Source organism: Mauremys reevesii, linkage group 2, assembly GCF_016161935.1.
Source record: "Mauremys reevesii isolate NIE-2019 linkage group 2, ASM1616193v1, whole genome shotgun sequence".
NCBI classification, from domain to species: Eukaryota; Metazoa; Chordata; order Testudines; family Geoemydidae; genus Mauremys; species Mauremys reevesii.
Window position 1 is genome coordinate 87,797,557 of NC_052624.1, and position 22,143 is coordinate 87,819,699.

Consider the following 22,143-nt stretch of genomic DNA (forward strand, 5'->3'; position numbering starts at 1 on the left):
TTATGTGGTGATTCTATGACAATGGCAAGCATCTATTAAGGACCAGGTTGAAACTGATAAATGCATTTACATATCCTAACCCCATACAAACCCCAGTAAATGCTGGAGGTCTATGTGGTAAAGTGGAAGGTCCTTGGCACATGTATCACTGACTAAATTGAACATTTTTTGAGAGCCCCTTATTAACATTTTAGCAGCATGCCCCTACCTATTCTTGAAAAAGCCAGATCTCACCATATTGAAATCATGCCAGTTATTCAATTGCTCATCTTCTTGTGACATCTTAACCATGTGTCTACTAAAATCACCACACCAATTCAGTGTTTATTTGATGTAAAATATCAGCAGCCAATTGAAAGAATTGTCTACTCTGACACTTCATATTTTGGAGCTGTGTTCAGACTGCCTGCCAGTAATGAATGAATTTTACCAGCCCTTCATGCTCTTAACCATAAATAACCCTCAGGAGCCCAATTTAGAGACATACATCTCACTTGCTTAATATAAACATTGTCTCCTAAATTATTCCTTTCTCCATAAACAGCCTACACTACAGAGCGCTTAGACATCATTCCTAACTAATTAATACAGATGTACTTTGAATTATTTTTGTACCCGTGGTATTGCCAGAAGTCATTCATTCTCTGCAGACTGCAGACTTGTATTCATTCTAGGATACAGGTCTGGATGCTTCAAAAAGTTATCATAGATGCAGACATAAAATTAGATAAAGTATAGGGCTGTCAAGCAATTAAAAAAAATAATCATGAGATTAAAAAAAATATTGCAATTAACTGCACTGTTAATAATAGAAAACCATTTATTTAAATATTTTTTGATATTATCTACATTTTCAAATATATTGATTTAAATTACAACACAGAATACAAAATGTACAGTGCCTACTTTATATTTATTTTTATTACAAATATTTGCACTGTAAAAAATAAAAGAAATAGTATTTTTCAATTCACCTAATACAAGTACTGTAGCACAATTTTTTTATCATGAAAGTTGAACTTACAAATGTAGAATTATGTACAAAAAAACTGCATTCAAAAACAAAATAATGTAAAACTTTAGAGTTAACAAGTCCACTCAGTCCTACTTCTTGTTTAGCCAATCGCTCAGGCAAAGAGGTTTTTTTATATTTGTAGGAGATAATGCTGCCCGCTTCTTGTTTATAATATCACCTGAAAGTGAGAGCAGGTGTTTGCATGGCACTGTTGTAGCCGGTGTTGCAAGATATTTATGTGCCAGATGCGCTAAAGATTCATATGTCCCTTCATGCTTCAACCATCATTCCAGAGGACATGCATCCATGCTGATGACGGGTTGTGCTTGATAATGATCTGAGGAAGTAGTGCGGACTGATGCATGTTCATTTTCATCATCTGAGTCAGATGCCACCTGCAGAAGATTAATTTTCTTTTTCGGTTGTTCAGGTTCTGTAGTTTCTGCATCAGAGTGTTGCTCTTATAAGACTTTTGAAAGCATGCTCCACACCTTGTCCCTCTCATATTTTGGAAAGCACTTCAGATTCTTAAACGCTGGGTCGAGTGCTGTAGCTAGCTATCTTTAGAAATCTCACATTGGTACCTTATTTGTGTTTTGTCAAATCTGCAGTGAAAGTGCTCTTAAAACGAACAACATGTGTTGGGTCATCATCCGAGTCTGCTATAACATGAAATATATGGCAGAATGCAGGTAAAACAGAACAAGAGACATACAATTCTCCCCCAAGGAGTTCAGTCACTAAGTAATTAATGCATAATTTTTTTTAACGAGCATCATCAGCATTGAAGCATGTCCTCTGGATTGCTGGCCAAAGCTTGAAGGGGTACAAATGTTTAGCATATCTGACACGTAAATACCTTGCAATGCCAACTACAAAAGTGCCATGTGAATGCCTGTTCTCACTTTCAGGTGATGTTGTAAATAAGAAGCGTGCAGTATTATCTCCTGTAAATGTAAACAAACTTGTTTCTCTTAGCAACTGGCTGAACAAGAAATAGGACTGAGTGGATTTGTAGGCTCTAAAATTTTACATTGTTTTGTTTTTGACTTCAGTTATGTAAAAAGAAAATCTACATTTGTAACTTGCACTTTCACGATAAAGAGATTGCACTACAGTCCTTGAATGAGATGAATTGAAAAATACTATTTCTTTTGTTTATATTTTTTACAGTGCAAATATTTTTAATCAGAAATAAACATATAAAGTTAGCACTGTACACTTTGTAAAATATGTTGTAATAGAAATCAATATATTTGAAAATATAGAAAACCATCCAAAATATTTAATACATTTCAACTGGTATTCTATTATTTAACAGTGCAATTAAAACTGCAATTAATCACAATTAATTTTTTAATCGTGATAAATTTTTTTAGTTAATTGCGTGAGTTAACTGCGATTCATCGACAGCCCTAATAAATTATAATAATCCACTGGAAGGAATGCGTGAAATATAAGGACTGACAGTTGTCTAGCTGAATGGTCATTAATAAAGCAAGGACATGGAAGTTCACATGGCAAAACATTTCAATTTCTCTAAAATAAAATCAAACTAAATCCTTACCATTTTTTATTATTTTAATTGATACTGTATATTGAAAATATATTACAAGTACAATCTAGCAGTTTGTATTTGTGAATACTCATAACAAATACTCATAACACCCCATCTGATTCCTCCCCCTCTTCATCTCTCCTCTCCCTTTCTATTTTTCTCCCTTCTCTCTCTCTTCCCCTTCTGTTCTCTCAGTGACACTGGCAGTAAATCATTCTTTCAGCAGCTCATTGGCAGTTGGTAGGGATAGTGACATCACTGGGTGTCTCAAGGGTCAGGGCTGAAATTCTGCCATAAAAAATGTCTCCTACCTCCCTACTCTTGTCCTTTCTTCTCCTTGTCTCACCTATTTCACTCCTCTGCTGCTGCCCTATGAGCGGCTCAGTGGTGAGTGATAAGATTGTGACATCAGAGTTAGGCCATTACTTCTTTCTTTTACTTTCTTTCTCCTCCTCAGTGTATTTGCATAATAAAACCCTTGCAGAAGACAACTAGAGTTGTGTCTGTTTACACCAGAGCAGAATTTGTCCCCAAAAGAGTAGTCAGTTGCTTTCCTATTACCTTGTAATCTTGCTAATTTAGGTCCCAGGCATGCAAACACATAAGAATGTGAGTAACTTTGAGTTCAGTATAAGTATTCACATGTATAAACATTTGCAGGATTGGGATTTTGGACAGGTATGAGTTATTTTAGTACAGGTACATCTTTACTTAAAAGTGTGTTCAATAGGTTATCCATCATTTATTTTGTTATACTCAACTCAACTCTTTTAAAATGTAGCCAAATACATCACTTTTTGACCATACATGAACTACTGATGATCTACTCTCTAGAACTCTGAAATTTCCACAGAGACTTTGTTACTGGTCTAGCAAAAACCTGTCCTTGTTTTACTTCAACAACTACAGAAATAATATGAAACAAAAGATGACTACAATAGACCCTCTCTAACTACAAGGCTCTCTGAGTGTAAGGATGGAACTGTGTATGGCACCTGTGCAGGGGCAAAGAAGGTACAGGTCATTGGGCCCTCTGGGAGGCATGGATCAACATTCATGTCGCACTCCCCATCAGTAACCGGCTTGAGCCAGGGAAGCCAATGATCCAACCAGCAGACCAAATTCAGTGATCAATCCTGGTCATGTGCCACCTGAGGCATGTTGCGCACACACTAAGAAGAAGATTGAGCCCCCTCATCATCCTTGCCCAGACACAAGCACCAAACATAATCTTACCCTAAGTCAATAAACACACACACATAAATCAAAATGTACTATGATCATTGCATTTTTGTGATATTTCATAATGTTCAGCTAAACCTACTATGGAATATTTTGAAAAAGTACTGAAGTCTAAACAACATGAGTCCTCATCACAAAGTTCTTGAACTAAATCCTTGCTATTTTTTGTGTGAGTTAAAAAGCTTCTGTAGATTAATGAGATCCAGCTTAATAAAATACAACTCTACCCCATTAGGTATAATCTAGTTTTGTTTTTGTCTCCACTCAATCCTTCATCAGATTTTTCTTTTTCTCAAAATGTGAACACATAAAACTGGTCTGTCACAAAAGATAAGACTTGATCCTCCACCCTTATACAGTAATTTATGCTGTAATAACTCCATTGACTTCAGTGGAGTTAAACTAGTATAAAACCAGTATAACAGGGTCAAGAACAAGGCCCATGTTGACTATCCACATGACTTTGGATAATACCATGTCTAAGACTATCTTATAAGTTGCACTCTGCTTCACAAGTAGCCAATATGTCATATGGTGTAGGGATTGGTGCATTGTCTGTATCAACCATTTTCTATGTTATCTGAGGTCTTGCTATAGAAAATTCATTACAATGGTTACAGATAAGTTAAACTTTCTTATATGTATGTATTCTAACTCATTCATCTATCAGGCTGCCCCTGGAGTACCTATTCAAGAAACATGACTTAGTAAGGATCAGGGAAGTAGGAACCATCAGAAACCACAGGAAAATTTCCACTGGAATAAGAGCAAAACAATGTTTTTAAATGGCTGAATAATTTTATGTTTTCAACACATGTAAGTTTTAGGATCAGATTGTGCCAGGCCCTTTCTCTGTTCTACAGGAAGCGAGAGAGCAATATATATATACATATATATGTATACATATATAACCCATTTCCCCTCCTGCAACCACATTCTCCAGAGGACTAGGCACCATTGTAACCATTTCAGACATGATTCCCAGAGATCTTGTTGGGATAATGAGCCTTCACATACTTCCAACATTGACTTATAAATATATGCCACAATTGAATCCTTAACATTTATGCAAATAGGCCCAAACCAACTCCTATTGAAATCAAAGGGAATCTTCCCACTAACTTCAATGGAACAAAATCAGCTTCAGAGTATGGCGTAAACCCATTTAATTAGGCTATTACCTCAAGGCTTAATTATGGGTTCAATTATGTTTCTTTACCACATAATTGTAGAGTTTTGAATCTTTTTTATATTTTGTTTGACACTGATCAGCTGCTTTTTGCACATGTGCTTGGGACAAATGTGCAGGATGTATTAACTATTGAAGTGGGGTGACACACCAGTGCAGAGATCAGTAAGACAGGTAAATATTTAGATCCAGAATGTATGGCTGACTCACACACTATGAAAGATATCCTAATATCTCTATATGAGCTAAAATGTTAAACAGCAAGTCACACTAATGATTGATACCTCCAAGCCTAACACAGCACTCCCACGCACACAGTCTGAACTGACAATGGTTGCTCATGACCAAGGCTAGAGTTAACAAGATTTTAAAGTATCAGAAGTCCACAATATATGAATCACTCTATGGCAAAAACAGGGTTTTCTAAGATGAATTTATTTGTGACATCATTCTGAATAAATAGGGCTTGATTCTACTTTCATGCCAATTTTATGTCAGTATAATGCCATTGACTTCAATTCCAATGAAGTTAATTCTCATTTACACTGGTGTACGTTAGAAGAAAATTAGACTTAACAGTGTGCACAGCCAGTGATATATATAATATTTTCTCTTGTGATAGGAGAAAGTAAAATTCAGAAAGCATAGAGAGGTTAAATATTAGGAGCCATATACCCAGCTAGTATAATTTATTATGCTATATTAATTTCAATGAAACTACAACAGCTGAGTATCTGGTCACAGATATCCTGAGTTATTATTGAATTTTTAATGTTGCGCAGATTATGGAGCTGATCCTGCATCCATCCGTCCATCTACATGGAGCCTAAGGGGTAATAGCAAAGTTTCCTACATCACAACATTTGTGAAAAGAGGTACTGCTAGTGAGGAAATGTTAATCAGCAACCTATAGAAAATTCCAGGGGATACACATACAGCTCACCCACCTCTACTCACCCCAAATTTGTGACATGGTACAATAGTGGGAAAGGAGGCATGATATAGCTGAAAGGAAGTGTGATGATGGGCAAGTCTCCTTCTGCCAGACCCTACTTTAAAATATAGGGCCAAATTGCACTTTGTTAAATTGATACACTTGAACTTAATTAAATCCACTGATTTCAATGGATTTACTCTAAATGTACAGTGGTATAAAAGAGAGCAGAGTTTAACCCCAGCTAAAGTGCACAGAGAAGTTACATTAGTATAACTGAGAATAGAATTTAGTCCCAAGAGAGGTACACTGTGGACATTTTGTTAAAGCATTACAAGTGAATACTTGCCCGTGTAACTGGAGATATTCATCTGAGGCAGCTGGTGATAAACAGGATGGGAAGTAGGATATTCACTTGTCTGAATATGTATCTTTTTCTTCCATATTCATGCATCTATGCTCTCCCTCATCATTTTAAACCAGTGTAGGATCCTGCCCTATGTTTTACTATTTATCAATATATTTTAAAAAATAATTTTGAATCTTTCCCAAACAAAAGAGTGAATTCTTCTGAAACTGGAGGACTGCACTGGAAACACACACATCATGCAGGCACACACAAAATACTGACCGACAGCATGAGAAATGCTAGCTGAATAAGTGCTAACATTAGAAACATTTCCAAAAAGGCATTTACTCTTATAGGGATGATCTTGTGAAGAAATTCCCAGTAGTTACCAAAATCTTTCCTCATCCTGAGTCCACACTTGAAAGACAAGGTGAGAAAACTGGAAGGCAATACATAATTTTGTATGGCTTACTATCCTGCAATAACCCTTAGTCCCACAGCATTATCCTTTTAGGACAGGTGTGTATTCTAGAGCAACTGTTCAGTTTGTTTGTTTGTTTGTTTGTTTTAAAAAAATCTCTTAAGTCCCTTACCTAAAATAGGTAGGACTTTTAAGATAGTTCTTTGCTTGTAATGCAAACTGTTGCCACAAATATTTGATCGGTGTTCTCACTCTTCACCTCAGGATTCTCTGGTATGGGTGCAGACTTACTTAAGAAATTCAATTAAATGCATTGTTTTAAATAATAATAAATAATAATAATAATAGGCCAGCGTCAGCTTCCCACCCCGTCCTCCCCCAGGGCTGCCCCAGCTCCATTCAGTCCAATGGCAAGCCCCCAAGGGGAGCTGGCTCGGGCCCTCAGTCCTTGCCCAGATGAAAGTCCCCTAGACTTCAGAGGAAGTTTTGCCCGAGTAAGGGCTGAGGGTCCAAGGCCGTGCAGGAAGGGGTAGCGCCTAGGGCAGGTAAGGAGGAGGGAGGAAACACACCCACCCACCCACACCCCGTTGACACTCACGGGCACTGCGGTGGGGGCTCGGGGGCAATGGCAAGCTGCCCGCGCTCCGCTCCTCCTCCCGGCGCTTCAGCACCGCGGACAGCTCCCGCCGCTCCTCCGGCTTCTCGCCGCCTGCCACCCAGGCGCCCGGGGCGAGCGCGGGGCTGGCGGGCGCTGCGGGGGGCGCCCATTTGTTCCGGCCGCGGCTCTTGGCGCCCCGAAGTTTGCCGCGGCCCTGGACGCTCCTGCTGGCCTCCTGCGCGGCTCCCGGCTCCGAGCTCAGCTGCACCACCGTGTTCCGGGACCGGCTGAGCGCGGAGCTGACCGAGCCCATGGCGGCGCGCGGGCCGAGGCAGGGAGAGGACTTGCCCAGGTGCGGGGACCTCGCCCTGCCCGGCTCCTCCCCGCCGCTGGGCCAGGCAGGCGCTTCCTCTCGGCTGCTTTCCGAGCCCGGCAGCAGCGGGGCTTGTCCTCCTGCCGCGCAGCCTCGCCCGCCCCCCGGACCCCGCGCGGCGGGAGCAGCGCCCGGGCTCTGCGCAGCAGAAGTTTGTCCCTGTCCCGGAGAGCCGGCGGGGCGGGGGGAGTTGCTCTCGCTTGTCTCTTTCGGGGGGGGGGGGGCTCAGTGACAGCCCCACCCCCGGGCTGTAATCGCTGGTAACAGAGGCCAATCCGCTGCACACCCGCCCTCCTTGTTGGGGCACTTTGTGAGCCCTAGTCGTCCTCTCCCGCCTCCACACCCCAGCTGCAGCGGGCTGGCGCTTGGGAAGCAGGGCGGAGAGTTTGCATTTTGTTCTCTCACTGTGAGCGCGCCTCTCCCGCCCGGCCGCCCGCCTGCGCTCCCAGTCCCAGGGGAGCTGCTGTGCCAGGAGGAGCTGTGGTGGCCCCAGCTGGCTTTTGGCTCCTCTCCTCCCTCCTCCCCCACGACGCTGCTGCAAGGCGCCTGCTGAGGGTGGAGTCAGACTGGAGGTGGCTGCGGCTCCCCCCACCCCCGCCTCTCTCCCCCCTTTATAAAAGCGGAGAGGCTCATGGACTTGCTTGCTCCCTCCTGGGCTGAGAAGTGGAAGAAGCCAGCCAACAAACCCTGGACATCTTCTAAAGACCCACTCAACCTTTCTGCAGCCCAGCCCAACCCCTTTCTGTGTTTGGGGTTGAACAGGCAGTTGATTCAGAATTTGAGAATAGAGGATCCACTCTTGATCCATTTCAGGCCAGGAGCAGTCTAATATGCCAGTGAGGAATGGGCAGTGTAATAAAAGAGTAGGAGTATAAAAATAATGTCTAGGCCTGGGCTGTCTTTGAAAGATGTGATCATACTGCTAGTAAGACACCAGGAGTAAAGTAACATTTTTGCAATATGTTGCTGCCTTTGTCTTTGGATGTTACATTTATTGTAAAAACAGGCAACGAAAGAGAGAAAAAATAGCTTCTGTGACTTCTGTCATGATTATAAGTAAAGAGGAAAAATAGCCCAGCAATTAGGACCCTCCCTGGGGGTTTGTGAGACCTGGATGCAAGTCCCTCGTTGACCACAGACTTCCTGTGGAAATTTGAAGTCACTTAGTTTGTCTGTGCCTCAGTTCCCTGCAGGTAAAATGGAGAGAGTAGCACATCCCACTGTCAATGGAATATTGTGAGGATAAATACATTAAAGGCACTAGGATACAGTGATAATGAGGGGGAGAGGGAAGAGACACTGACATCTCTCTAAGGAACGGCTAAGGTGACCATAGTAATGTGGACACACACTTGCCATATTTTGTATTATTTCTCCTGTTTCTTTACAAACACTTGCTGTGCGAGAACTAGCACTAACATTAAATCAGTAATAATACAATTACATCAACAAAAAAGCAGCAAAGAGTCCTGTGGCACCTTATAGACTGACAGACATTTTGGAGCATGAGCTTTCGTGGGTGAATAGCTTTTACAGATCCAGACTAACACGGCTATCTTTCTGATACTTATCAACAAAAAAGAATCCCAGCTGTTCATTGCAGCCTATCATCCCCTGTGTAGACTCTCTTCCCCTTTTCATTCATATAAAGAACCCATCCTCTCCTAAAGAGGCTTATTTCCTTCTCCTAGCTCCCAGTTCTGAGAGCAGCAGGCTCATTTCTCTCTTCTATTATTATGCTGTTATGGTTGAGAGCAAGGCTTCCAAGACAACTCGGTACTGACGTATGCAGCTGTCAATGGGAATTTCCTTTGCTAGGGAAGTACCCTTTATCTGGACAAAAATAGTGCTTTAGTGAATAAAAAGCTAAAGGACAGGATTAGACCAACAGCCTTTTCTTTCTTTGCCCTATGCATTTAGTTAATTGTGTTTTCTCTCAATTTTTCTGTCTCTGTCTCTTGTCCTTGGTTCTTCCTTCAGGGATCAGAGCCTCAGCAGCAGAGATAACATAACAGGTGGTGAAAATATCTCCCTCCCTGAGGATGTTGCTTCACCAAGAGGGACTGTACTTTTTATAAGCACATAGAGAAGGGAATGAAAAAAAAATCTTTGTGAATGACAATACCATTTCCCAGTTTTGTTTTCAGGTGAGACAGGGGAGTTATTGATTATATTTATTTTAAAGTATTCACTGAAAACATAAAAATGATATAAAGTGAGTGAAGGGGGGAGAACAAATTATCTATTCAGCATATAGCAGTGTTATGGGATTATGAAGTGGCACCTTTGTTAAAGTTGCAAAGTAAAGTTTTCCACAGTTAGGAAAGTCTAAAATTAAATTTACCTATGCAATCTTAAATCTGCCTGTATCACAATGCGTACATACATACTATCTTTAATTGCATTATCACTATGACACTGCACCTCATATTCATCACAGTGATATTAGGATATGATTATGACATAATTATAATGTATTTTATACAAGAAATCATGTGAGATGCCAGTTAAAAGGTTATGATTTGCTGAATATGATTATCCTATTTGTATGCATGTATCCTTTTAGTATCTGAAGTTAGAAATATTGGCTATGTATCTGTATTTCAAATGTAGTTACACCTAGATAACGCCCACTAGACAAGAGGCTGTCTGTCTAGATAGGTAGGTGGGGAAGGGCCTATTCAGAGCAATGAGCCATTAGGAAAAAACACACAGGCCTTAGGAGAAGCTTATCTCCCACCTGGGAAGCCTTCCTGAGAAAGCTACAGACAGCCTGCAAGTAATGGCTGCTATGAGTCTACAAAGACATGTGATGTGACCACATGTCTCTAGACTCTATCTTGGGATGTCAGTGTTTTTCCACAGACCAGTCTGGGAACCAAGCTTTGAAACAAAGGGTTCCAGTCACATGCAAAAGCTAAATAAGGTGAGAAGTGATATCATCTGGTGTTCTTTGCTCCCCTCACAAGAAGACTCCTGGAAACACCTGAGGAACAAAGACTGAACTGGGGGAAGTGCTGGACCCAGACTAAAGGGATTTGTAGCCTGTGAATGAAACACCTGGGGGATTCCAAGCTGTAAAGCAAGTGCAGCTTGCTACTTAAGAATCTGCAGCCTGCTTGTATCATCTCTTTGGGTATGAATAGCAGTTTCTCACCCTATTACATTTAATTTTCATTTTTTGTTTATTTGCTAGGTAATCTGCTTTGATCTGTTTGCTATCACTTATAATCCATCTTTTGTAGTTAATAAACTTGTTTTTACTTTATCTAAACCAGTGTCTGGGAATCATAACCCAGGGGCAAAAGGCTATTGCATATTCCTCTCCATATTGAGGGAGGAGGTGAATTTTGTGAGTTTATGCTGTACAGTTCCCTGTGCAGCACAAGTCAGTATAATTTTGGGTTTGTACTCCAGAGGGGGTGCGTGCCTGAAGAGCTGAGATTAGGTTTCCCATGCAGGGGCTGGTTAGAGAGCCTGCTTGTAACCACAGCTGGTTATGTCCCTACCTGTATGTATTCTGGTGAAAGTGCAGGCTGGAAGGCTTTGTAGTTCTCACAGCAATATGGTGTGAGAAGGAGCCCAGACTGGTGGGTCAAAGGGCTCAGTGGTACTCCACTTCCAGGTGGCACCCCAGGGGGAAATCCATCACAATCACATACGGTACTATTTTTTCTTGTTTGGGTCATCAGCAGTGTTTTACCCCAAGGATCTTAATATACTCAGCACCAAGTTATGATAATTGGTCTACACATTTACCCTAACTATAAGATCAATTGTAAAAGATATTTCAAAATTCATAAAATTCTACAATAATCTATACAAACAAATGCTGATGGAAAATGGCCAAGTTGTTTTCAATAATGAATGTTACAAACAGGTGCAAGAGAACCAGACACAGAAACTAAATTAAGAAAGAAAAAAAGCACCCCACATTAAAATGATTCAAGGACTATGTTGAACTCATTCTTGGTAAAAACAAGATATGCAACCAGAAATTAATGAAACAACATTGGTGTGTTGGATATTTGTCTAATTAGTGAACAAGCAATGAGGATGTTGTATACCACAGCACTCCATTTTTGGGTCCTTAAAAAACAGACAGAAGAAAGATGAAAGAATAGAGAGGCTACTAAAGCAAGTTTCACTATCAGGGATGCCCCCCCCATTCTCTGCTGGGATCCCAGGCCTTCATCACCCTGCTCCTGAGAGCTGTCTTGACCAGACCAGGCCAGAGAGAGGGACCCAGATAAGATCACTCCAGCTGAATCTCAACCATCACCTGGGATTAAATGGAATCTGAACAACAGCAGCAGCAAAAACATCTCCAGCACATCTCAACTGACGACTTCTCTTTTTCCCCAAAAGTTACTACCATCTTTGATACTAACCAAGAGACTGTCCAACAAGTGGGGGAGGAGCAAGTTCCTTCTAAAACTCTCTCCACCTAAAGGGAAACAAAAATAGTAAAATCAAATCTTTACTTAATACTTTACATTTCAAATGATTCAACTGTTTTAATTCTTTTTTTTTTCTGTCTTTAATAAAAGATTACAAGGATTTTTAGTGATGTTTGACATGGTACTAAGCAGGCAGAGGTTTCTGTATCTCAAACCCTGGACCTCGTTTAACACTGTTCAGTCTTGGTCAGTGACTAGGTTATGTTAACACCTTTGTCCTACAGTGGTGAATTTAGAGTTAGTGGGGTCCTATGCTCAGCTTCATTTTTGGGGCCCCTCCTTGGGACCCAGCCAAGAAAAAGAACATTCTCTTATCTCCCCCACACCCATTTTTCATGCTTTTTTTCCTTCATTGTTCTCCTATAAGTAATAGGAAGTAAATGAAAATAAAGTGAGGTACCTTGATTGTTTTTGTAGTCTAACTTATTTTTCCACAGACTACTTGAAAATCGCTGAGGGTCTCGGCAGACCATTTAATGATCTTTCCAAATATTGTTTGTACCATTAGCTAACTATTGTAAAGTGCTTTGGATAAGAGCGCTTTGTAAAAAAATGTTGGGGTATGGGGTCTGGCCAGGACTTAGGGTGGGGGAGGGGGCTCAGGGCTGGGGGTGCAGGGTCTGGTAGGAAGTTAGGGTCCAGGAGGGGGCTCAGGCCTGGGGCAGAGGGTTGGGGGAGGTGTAGCGCTTACCTGGGGCAGGTCCCGTTTGGTGCGAAGGGTGCAGGTGGGGGTGTGTGCAGAGGGTGTGGGGGGTTGCAGGAGTCAGGAAGGGCAGGGGGTTGGGGGCATGTGAGAGGGGTGCAGGAGTCAGGGCTGGGAGTGTGTGAGGGGGTGCAGGAGTCAGGGAGGGCAGGTGGCTAGGTGTGTGTGAGGGGGGTACAGGGTCTGGAAGGAAGTTAAGGTGCGGGAGCAGGCTGGGGGTTGGGGTGCAGGGTCTGGCCAGGAGTTAGGATGCAGGAGGGGGCTCAGGGTAGGGGCAGGAGGTTGGGGTGTGAAGCGCTTACCTGGGGCAGCTCCCATTTGGTGCAAGAGGTGCAGGTGGGAATGTGAGGAGGGGGGCAGGAGCTCCCATTTGGTGCCCAGAGTTGGGGTGAGGATGTGGGGAGGCAGAGGAGTCAGGGCATAGGGTGTGTGGAGGGCTGGGTATGTGTCAGGAAGGGCAGGGGGCTGGGTGTGCGTGAGGGGGATATATGGAGGGGGAGTGCGGGGGGCCCTGCCTTTGCTCCATCCTGCCCCAATTCCACCCCCTTTGCCAAGGCCCCGCCCCTGCCTCTTCTCCACTTCCTCTCCAGAGCATGCTGCAGCCCTGCTCCTCCCCCTCCCTCCCAGAGTGACCTGATCATCAATAAACAGCTATTTGGCCGCAGGGGAAGCACTGGGAGGGGAGGGAAGGGGGGAACATGGCACGCTTGCGGGAGAGGTGGGGGAAGGGGAGCTTGACCACAGGTGAGTGCAAAGCCTGCAGCAGGAGCTGGCAGGACCAAGCTTCTTCCCCTGCAACTGCCTGGCCCTGGGGCCCTCTGTCACTGGGTAGCCCCGTGCCAGGGCACCCTGTGTTTCACTGCAAATCCACTTCTGCTACGCCATCTAAATTAATACAACAGACCTATACTACACAGACTCTACAGCCAGCTAAAGGAATAACATATAGCAAAAGTAGACTGTTATTCTCTTTGTGGACCAGATTCTGAAAGAGGAGATGACAAACTCTTTGCCAGTGGTGTGTATAACTATTTGTGAGTGTCATTGAGCAATGAGTATAAGGATTATTGAGTTCTGTTCCTAGTTCTGAGAGGGAAGTGTTATCTAGTAGCTAGAGCAGTAGTTACAGTCAGCATAGGTGAGTACACAAAGCTGGCAGCTTCATCCTGAAAGTTAGTGTGGCAAAGTGGCTTTAACGTAGGGCTGTCATATAACAAGATATAGATTCTAGTCCCAGCTCTGCCTGAAGGGACCTTGTGCAACCACTCTGTTTTCTTATTTCTAAAATGAGTGGAAGATATTTTGCCTGCCTTCTAAGGTAAGAAACCATAGTCAGTAATAAGGGTGGTGATGAATGGCACAGAAATATTTTCACCAGTCAGCAGAAGTGAGACCTTGGCCAAATGATAGCTAGAGAGAATCTCTCTGTGCATGAGGATTTTGCCCCTCATATGGGCAGGCATAACAGGGCTGACAGCTACATGGGAGAGTGACATTGTTAGGGGACTGGAAGAACGAGCAGGAGTGAGGGGAAGGAAGAGCAAGGGCAGACAAAAGAGGGCCATGGATACTCCCCCAGACACATGGGTGGCAAGTTTGTAGAAATTTTGGTGGTGCCCAGAACCCACCCCCCCCCCAACTCCACCCCCCATACTCTTCCCCAACATGCCTAAGGCTCTGGGCGGGGTTTCGGAGGGAGGTCTGGGGTGCAGGTCCTGGGCTGGGGATTAGGGTGCAGGCTTTGGGATGGAGTTTGGGTGCAGGCTCTGGGCTGGGGGTGGGGGTGTAGGAAGGGGTGAGGGGTGCAGGCTCTGGGAGGGAGTTTGGGTGCTGGGTGCAGGCTCTGGGCTGGGGCAGGGGGTGGGTGTGCAGGAGGGGGTGAGGGGTGCAGGCTTTGGGACAGAGTTTGGGTGCAGGCTCTGGGCTGGGGGTGGGGGTGTAGGAAGGGGTGAGGGGTGCAGGCTCTGGGAGGGAGTTTGTGGATAGGAGGGAGTGCAGGGTGAGGGCTGTGGGGCTGAGGATGAGGGGTTCATGATGCAGGGGGGGCTCAGGGCTGGGGCAGAGGATCATGGTGCGGGGGGATGAGGGCTCTGGCTGGGGCATGAGGGGTTCATGTTGCAGGAGGGGGCTCAGGGCTAGGGCAGAGATTTGGGGTGTGGGGGTGAGGGCTGTGGGGGGGCTCAGGGCTGGGGTTGAGGATTAGGGTGCGGAGGAATGAGGGCTCTGGCTGGGGATGAGGGGTTTGGGGCATTGCGGAGGCTCAGGGCTAGGGCAGAAGCACAGGGTAAGGGCAGCCTGCCCTGCCATTAGTGAATGGCAGGCGCTAGGACCCTGGGGCAGCAGACAGCCGTTCTGCCGGGAGCGGATCTCTGGCAGCACAGAGCAGGCAGGGGAGAGACCCGCGTGCTGCTTTCTGTCAGGCAGGGATGCAGCGGGGCGAGGGGAGACCTGCGGGGGCCAGGGCCTGATCCAGGCAGGGCCAGGGGAGAGACCCAGCTCCAAATATTGCTGGAGCAGGGCACCCGGCCCTGAATATTCTTGGAGCCCGGGCACCGCAAACATATATAACCTGCTGCCCATGCCCAGAAATGCTCCCACATGGAGGAGCCCACAAATGCTAGAACAGCTGAGATTCACTGGAAAGTCTTTCCTTGTGATAAAGAGCAAGATCCTCAGCACATAAAGGAAGCAACTTTGTTGTGGCAGAACTAGCCCTTGCACTCTGGATCAATCCACTGCTCTAGTTCTCCCTATGGCCCCTCTAGAGAAGCAGATGTCAAACCACAGGGGGAGCCAGAATGCAGGTGCAGCAGGGCAGGGCTCCTAAGTCAGCTGCTTCTTATGTTGACAATCAAGGGGTTCGGCAGCAAGTTTGTGTGTTATACAATAAATGTTTTAAAAATCCATTGCCCCCAAATGTTATGCCTTAGTGCCCCTGCAAATTCCATACTTCACTTGAAATTTTGTACACGAAAAAACCTTCCCCAAAATTAGCATAACTCTAATTAGCTAAAATGGTCATAACAATTATGATAAACACATGAAAAGTTAATTGTATACAAGTATTCCTGGGAATAACAGCCACACTTCATATAATCTATAAAAATCCCCTGTGGTTATGGAGAGATGTATATCATACTGACTCTATGGTCTAGTTTCCATGTAACTTTTCCATCAGAGCAGTTGTTTATTAGATCATGCTATATAGTTCATATTGCACTCCAGTTAACAGCCATTTAAAACTTAGATCATGCAATACTAAACTACAGTAAGGCTTTTATGCATAGGACTTGTTTACATGGATTTCTATTTCTTTTAATTTGGCTCATGCTGAAGACAGTTTAAATCACTACTCACAAACAAACAATTCCTTAGGCTGAATGAGTTAATTCTGTCATGGTCAGGACACAAACCTACATCTGCAGACAGACAGGCTGTGTAATTTAACAATTCATAGATTCCAAGGCCTGAAAGGACAATCATGTTCAAACAATCATGACCACAAAGGAACTCAAACTTTCAGTCTTCCAATCTAACATTGGATGCCTTGTCTATTAGGCTATAAAAACAACAAAAAATAAGTACTCCTTAAATAAATAAAATATTAAAAGCATGCTTTGGAAATAACCAGCTCTCATCCATTGTGGGTCTTTCCCAATCTGCTCTAAAACAGAGTTCACACACACATCATCACAAACTCACCCCATTCCTGGGGCTAGGTTTTATTACAAATAAGGCAACACAATTCACCTTTAAGTTTTCTATCCAGGCTTGGCCATTCCTAGGGTTCTCAGACCTGCACTGTCCACCTCCTATACTCATTCACTCAGACACGCTAGACAGCTACTCCATCTTCCCTTATATATAGATAGGTTAATAAGCTACCTGCCTACACTGCAATTACACACTACATTACTCTGGGACCCTGCCACCTCACAGAGTCCTAGACTCCAGCTCCAGCCCCAGCCATAATGGATACACCACAATTAAACAGCCCCTTAGCCCAAGCCCTGCAAGCAGGGGCCAGCCACAAGTGTGTAATTGTAGTGTAGACATACTTAAAGAGTCAACAGAACCCACTTAACCCTTTTCCAGCAGGATCAACACCTGCTAATAAGATGAGGCATTTGATGTTAACAACAACTTTGGGCCAGATTTTTAAGAGCATGTAAGTGCCTAAAGATGAAAATCAATGGGAATCTAGCATTTGAAAATCAGAAGGCGTCTATCTGCATCTTGAGGTGTGCAAGTACCTTTGAAAATCTGGTCCCTTACCTCTAAAAAGGGAGAGTTTAGATTATATACTCAGCATCTGCTTCACATATTTAGCATACTGCAGTATTTCACCTACATGTATGTGATTACTATGTATTATACACATGTCAAATTCAGAAAAGCAATGTCAAAATCAGAGTCAGAATTAGAACACTGGATCTGAAGTGACACTGCCATTTAACAGTGGAATAGCCCAGGGCTATTGTCCATATGTGCTGCAGTCATGAGATCTGAAACTGCGAGGATCACTAAGGACACAGCTGAGTATGTTCAAACTATAAATCTTTATTAGTAGAAGTTAACAACACGCATGTACTGTGGCTTAAATGGATCTGAGCTCTGTCCTGTGTGTGTGTGTGTATATATATATATATATTATTATATATAAAAGACCAGTCAGCTTAATTTCTGTACCCGGAAAGATAATGGAGCAAATAATTAAGCAATCAGTTTGTAAACATCTAGAAGATAATAAGGTGATAAGTAACAGTCAGCATGGATTGTCAAGAACACCAACCTGATAGCTTTCTTTGACAGGGTAACAAGCCTTGTGGATGCGGGTAGATGTGGTATATCTTGACTTTAGTAAAGCTTTTGATTCTGTCTCACATGACCTTCTCATAAACAAACTAAGGAAATGCAATCTAGATGGAGCTACTATAAGCTGGGTGCATAACTGGTTGGAAAACCATTCCCAGAGAGTAGTTATCAATGGTTCACAGTCATGCTGGAAGGGTATAATGAGTGGGGTCCCACAGGGATCAGTTCTGGGTCCGGTTCTGTTCAATATCTTCATCAACGATTTAGATAATGGTATAGAGAGTACACTTTTAAAGTTTGCAGATGATACCAAGCTGGGAGGGGTTGCCAGTGCTTTGGAGGTTAGGATTAAAGTTCAAAATAATCTGGACAAACTGGAGAAATGGTCTAAAGTATATAGGATGAAATTCAATGAGGACAAATGCAAAGTACTCCACTTAGGAAGGAACAATCAGTTGCACACAAGAACACTTCAGTCTCTCTGGTCATTCAATAACAGACCTAAAAGAGGCTATTTTTCAACAAAAAAAACTTCAAAAACAGACTCCAATGTGAAACTGTAGAACTGGAATTAATTTGCAAACCATCAGATTTGGTCTGAATAAAGACTGGGATTGGTTGGGTCATTACAAAACCTAAACTTAATTTCCCCATTACTAATTTCTCCCTACTGTTACTCACACCTTCTTGTCAACTGTCTGTAATGGGCCACTCTCTCAACACTTCAAAAGTTCTTTTTCTTCCCTTGGTATCCTGCTGTTAACTGATTTATCTCGTTAGAATGACTTCACACTTAGTAAAGAAACCCCCATCCTTTCATGTATTTATACCTGCTCCTGTATTTTTCCACTTCATGCATCTGATGAAGTGGGCTCTAGCTCACGAAAGCTTATGCCCAAATAAATTTGTTAATCTCTAAAGTGCCACAAGGACTCCTCATTGTTTTTACATACAAAATGGGAAATGACTGCCTAGGAAGGAGTACTGAGGAAAGGGATCTAGGTGTCATAGTGGACCACAAGCTAAATATGAGTCAACAGTGTAACACTGTTGCAAAAAAAGTGAATATCATTCTGGGATGTATTAGCAGGAGTGTTGTAAGCAAGATACGAGAAGTAATTATTCCGCTATACTCCATGCTGATTAGGCCTTAACTGGAGTATTGTGTCAAGTTCTGGGTTCCACATTTCAGGAAGGATCTGAACAAATTGGGGAGAAGAGTGACAAAAATGATTAAAGGTCTAGAAAACATGACCTATGAGGGAAGATTGAAAATAACTGGGTTTGTTTAGTCTGGAAAAGAGAAGACTGAAAGGGGACATGATAACAGTTTTCAAGAACGTAAAAGGTTGTTACATGGAGGAGGGAGAAAAATTGTTCTTAACTTCTGAGGATAGGACAAGAAGCAATGGGCTTAAATTACAGCAAGAGAGGTTTAGGTTGGACATTAGGAAAAAACTTCCTGTCAGGGTGGTTAAACACTGGAATAAATTGCCTAGGGAGGCTGTGGAATCTCCATCATTTGAAATTTTTAAAAGCAGGTTAGACAAACACCTGTCAGGAATGGTCTAGATAATACTTCTTCCTGCCGTGAGTGCAGGGGACTGGACTAGATGACCAGTCTCAAGGTCCCTTGCAGTCCTATGATTCTATGCATCTACAGCTGTCTGCCAGTGGGTGATACCTCAACATTTTGCATATGTAATCCTAAAGACACAGCACACAGTATTATACATGCACAACAGTTTTGGAACCCAAATTAAATCATTAAAGAAATAAACAGACCTGAAAGTTGGTGAGATGGAAAGATGTAATATATAAACTTAGCAAAAATCACAATGACTTTTTGTCATCAATAATTTTCCTTTTGCTTTCATAGAAGATATTTACAGATTAATAAGAGCTCTCATCCTCACAGCCAAGCTTCTGGCTCCTCCTACTCTTATAATGAGGTCATCTTAACCATATGTTTATGACATCACAAGAAAATTACGATGCCACAAACAGCTGTGACAGACAGTCCTCTACACCTGTATTCTCAAACAAATAGCTCTTAACACCTCTATTTTGTAGTTTATTTGAGTTATCTCACCCACCTCTGCCCTTACAGTCCCATGCAGCAACTCTATTTACAGTGACAATTTACAAATATCACCCCCTTCTGGGAGGTAAAAAAAATCTCTTCACACAGTGATCTCCCTTTACCCTGGCCCTGCTACCCTCTCTTTCTTTCTGCCTTTACACTTCCTTCCTGTGCACCATTCTAATCTTTCATTAATGGGTTAACTAGCTTGTTAGCTCCCTCAGCTCAGACTGGTCTAGTAATTAGACTCAGCTTCCAGCAATCAGGCCCTCTTCCAGGAAAACTAATTAGACTTACAGTGACCAGAGTGCTGGTTCTGCTGCTGGTTCTCAGCACTCTGGAACAGTAGCATTATGACTTGACTTAGCAGGATCTGGCAGTCGCATATGTGCTTGTGTGCGTCTCTTCTAGATCAGCAAATTTTAGATGGAATTTTTTTTGTCAGAAAATGCTGATTTGTCAAAACTGACATTTTTGTGGGAATGTATCCAGTTCAATGTGAAAAGTTTGTCAGGATGGAATGGTGGTTAGGCTACTCAACTAGGATGTAAGGAACTCCGGTTCAAATCCTGGGTTCGTGTTGCCTCTCTCCCATATGAGTGCCCTAATCACCATGCTATAGAGTCAGTCTCTTTTCCACTTTATATACATAATTAAATATTGTGTGGTCCAGAGTGAGACTCTACCATGATAACCCAGTTAGCTCTCTCTGTAATATATATACACACATATATATATATATATATATATATATATATACACACACACACACACACAAAATCTCAACATTCAATGGTCTTGGTTTCATCTTGATGCCAAACTGGAAATTTTTTGAAAATCTCAAAAAGTTTCCCAGGGCAGGAAAACCATTTCCCACCCAGATCTATTTTCTTCCCCTCTTTTTACTCCCCTGCTCTGTTCCCCTCTCCTTTTGTCTTTGCCTTTAGTAAATCCCCTCCTAACAAAACCTCACCTCATCCCAAGAATGAACAAACGCGACATTTGCTGCAATCATATTGTTCATCCTCCTTGTATTTTCTCTTTTCCCACATTTTGTCTATTTTGTCTAGTTAGATTGTTCTTCTGGGCAGAGCCCTTTACTAACTCTGTTTGTAAACACCTGTCACAATGGAGACCCATTTTCAGCTGGTCTCTTGGCACTACCATAATAAATACAAAAATAAATAAAATAATAATAAGAAGAAATACTAAGTTATTTGGTTTGAAGAAATACTAAGTTATTTGGTTTGATGCAGGAATCACCTGGTGAAATTTTCTGGCCTATGTTATGCAGGAGCACAGACTAGATAATCATAATGGTCTCTTTTAGTCTTAAAACCTATTAATGTTTCTGTTTCCACTTTATAGCAGGCCTGTTACTTGCAATTTATCGTTTTTAGTTGTTGGTTGATTTTTAAAGAATGCAAAGGAGGATTAATTAAACCATTTGGTCCCTTCCACTTTGCCACTTGGGATCATTGCCATAGTGAGATTCTTTTTATAAACATCAGTCTGACAAAGACACACCAATTATATGAATTAAACTAGATACGTTTTTCCTGAATGCTTACCATGCCATCAGCCTTCCTTGAGGGAGGTGGAGGAGCATACCATATCAGTAAAAGTAAAGAATGAAGCATGAAAAAGTCAACAGCAAGAGAAGTATGATCACTTATTTGTGACAGAGGAAAATAAGACTTAACCACTAACACTGAGGGTACGTCTACAGTACGAAATTAATTCAAATTTATTCTATTCAAATTTTCAGAAGCGATTTTATACATTCGGTTTGTGTGTCCCCACTAAAGCATGTGAATTCAGCGGAGTGCGTCCACAGTACCGAGGCTAGCATCAAATGTCGGAGCGGTGCACTATGGAAAGCTATCCCACAGTTCCCGCAGTCCCCGCCGCCCACTGGAATTCTGGGTTAAGCTCCCAGTGCATGATGGGGCAAAAACATTTCTCGCAGGTGTTTCTGGGTGTGTGTCATCACTCGCTCCTCCCTCTGTGAAAGCTACGGCAGCCGCCATACCGCCAGCAGATGGTGCAGTACGGTGCACCGCCTGTCTTCTGGTACTATGAATCCACCTCGCATGTCCTCTCGTCTTTCTATCTACTCTTTTATCTAACCATTTCCCACCTTTTTTTGGCTACCATGAACCGAGCAGCACAGTTTCCGCCACAAACTCTGTTCTCCAGCTCTTGTATCGCTAGCTAATTTCTCCATGTTGTCTGCCCTGGGCTCCCGTGGAAGCTACAGAAGGAAGGCAACAATTCCCCGTCGTTTTTCAGCCATCGTGAACCTAGCCGCACAGCTTCCACCACAAACTCTGCTCTCCCGCTCTTGCAGCTCTAGAGAGCTTCCCGCCACCGTGAAAGCTACACAAGACAACCATTTCCCGC

General features: G+C 42.9%; 1 protein-coding gene and 1 long non-coding RNA gene across 3 annotated transcripts in view; both read right to left on the bottom strand.

Moving 5' to 3' along the window:
- The window catches only part of PDE1C (phosphodiesterase 1C), a 533,093-nt gene extending 524,959 nt beyond the window's left edge, over positions 1-8,134 (bottom strand). Inside the window, exon 1 of one of the 2 annotated variants that reach the window (XR_005594060.1) lies at positions 7,307-8,134. The gene's annotated coding sequence lies outside the window, so the exon portion shown is untranslated. The remainder of the gene's footprint in view (positions 1-7,306) is intronic. The other variant, XR_005594059.1, reaches the window with a different exon arrangement.
- Positions 8,135-8,393: 259 nt separating this feature from the next.
- LOC120397879 lies at positions 8,394-19,588 on the bottom strand. Its single transcript, XR_005594062.1, has 3 exons — positions 19,443-19,588; positions 12,071-12,126; positions 8,394-8,866 (listed from the first exon to the last, which is right to left on the bottom strand). It is a non-coding gene; the product is annotated as an uncharacterized LOC120397879 (long non-coding RNA).
- Positions 19,589-22,143: the final 2,555 nt, after the last annotated feature.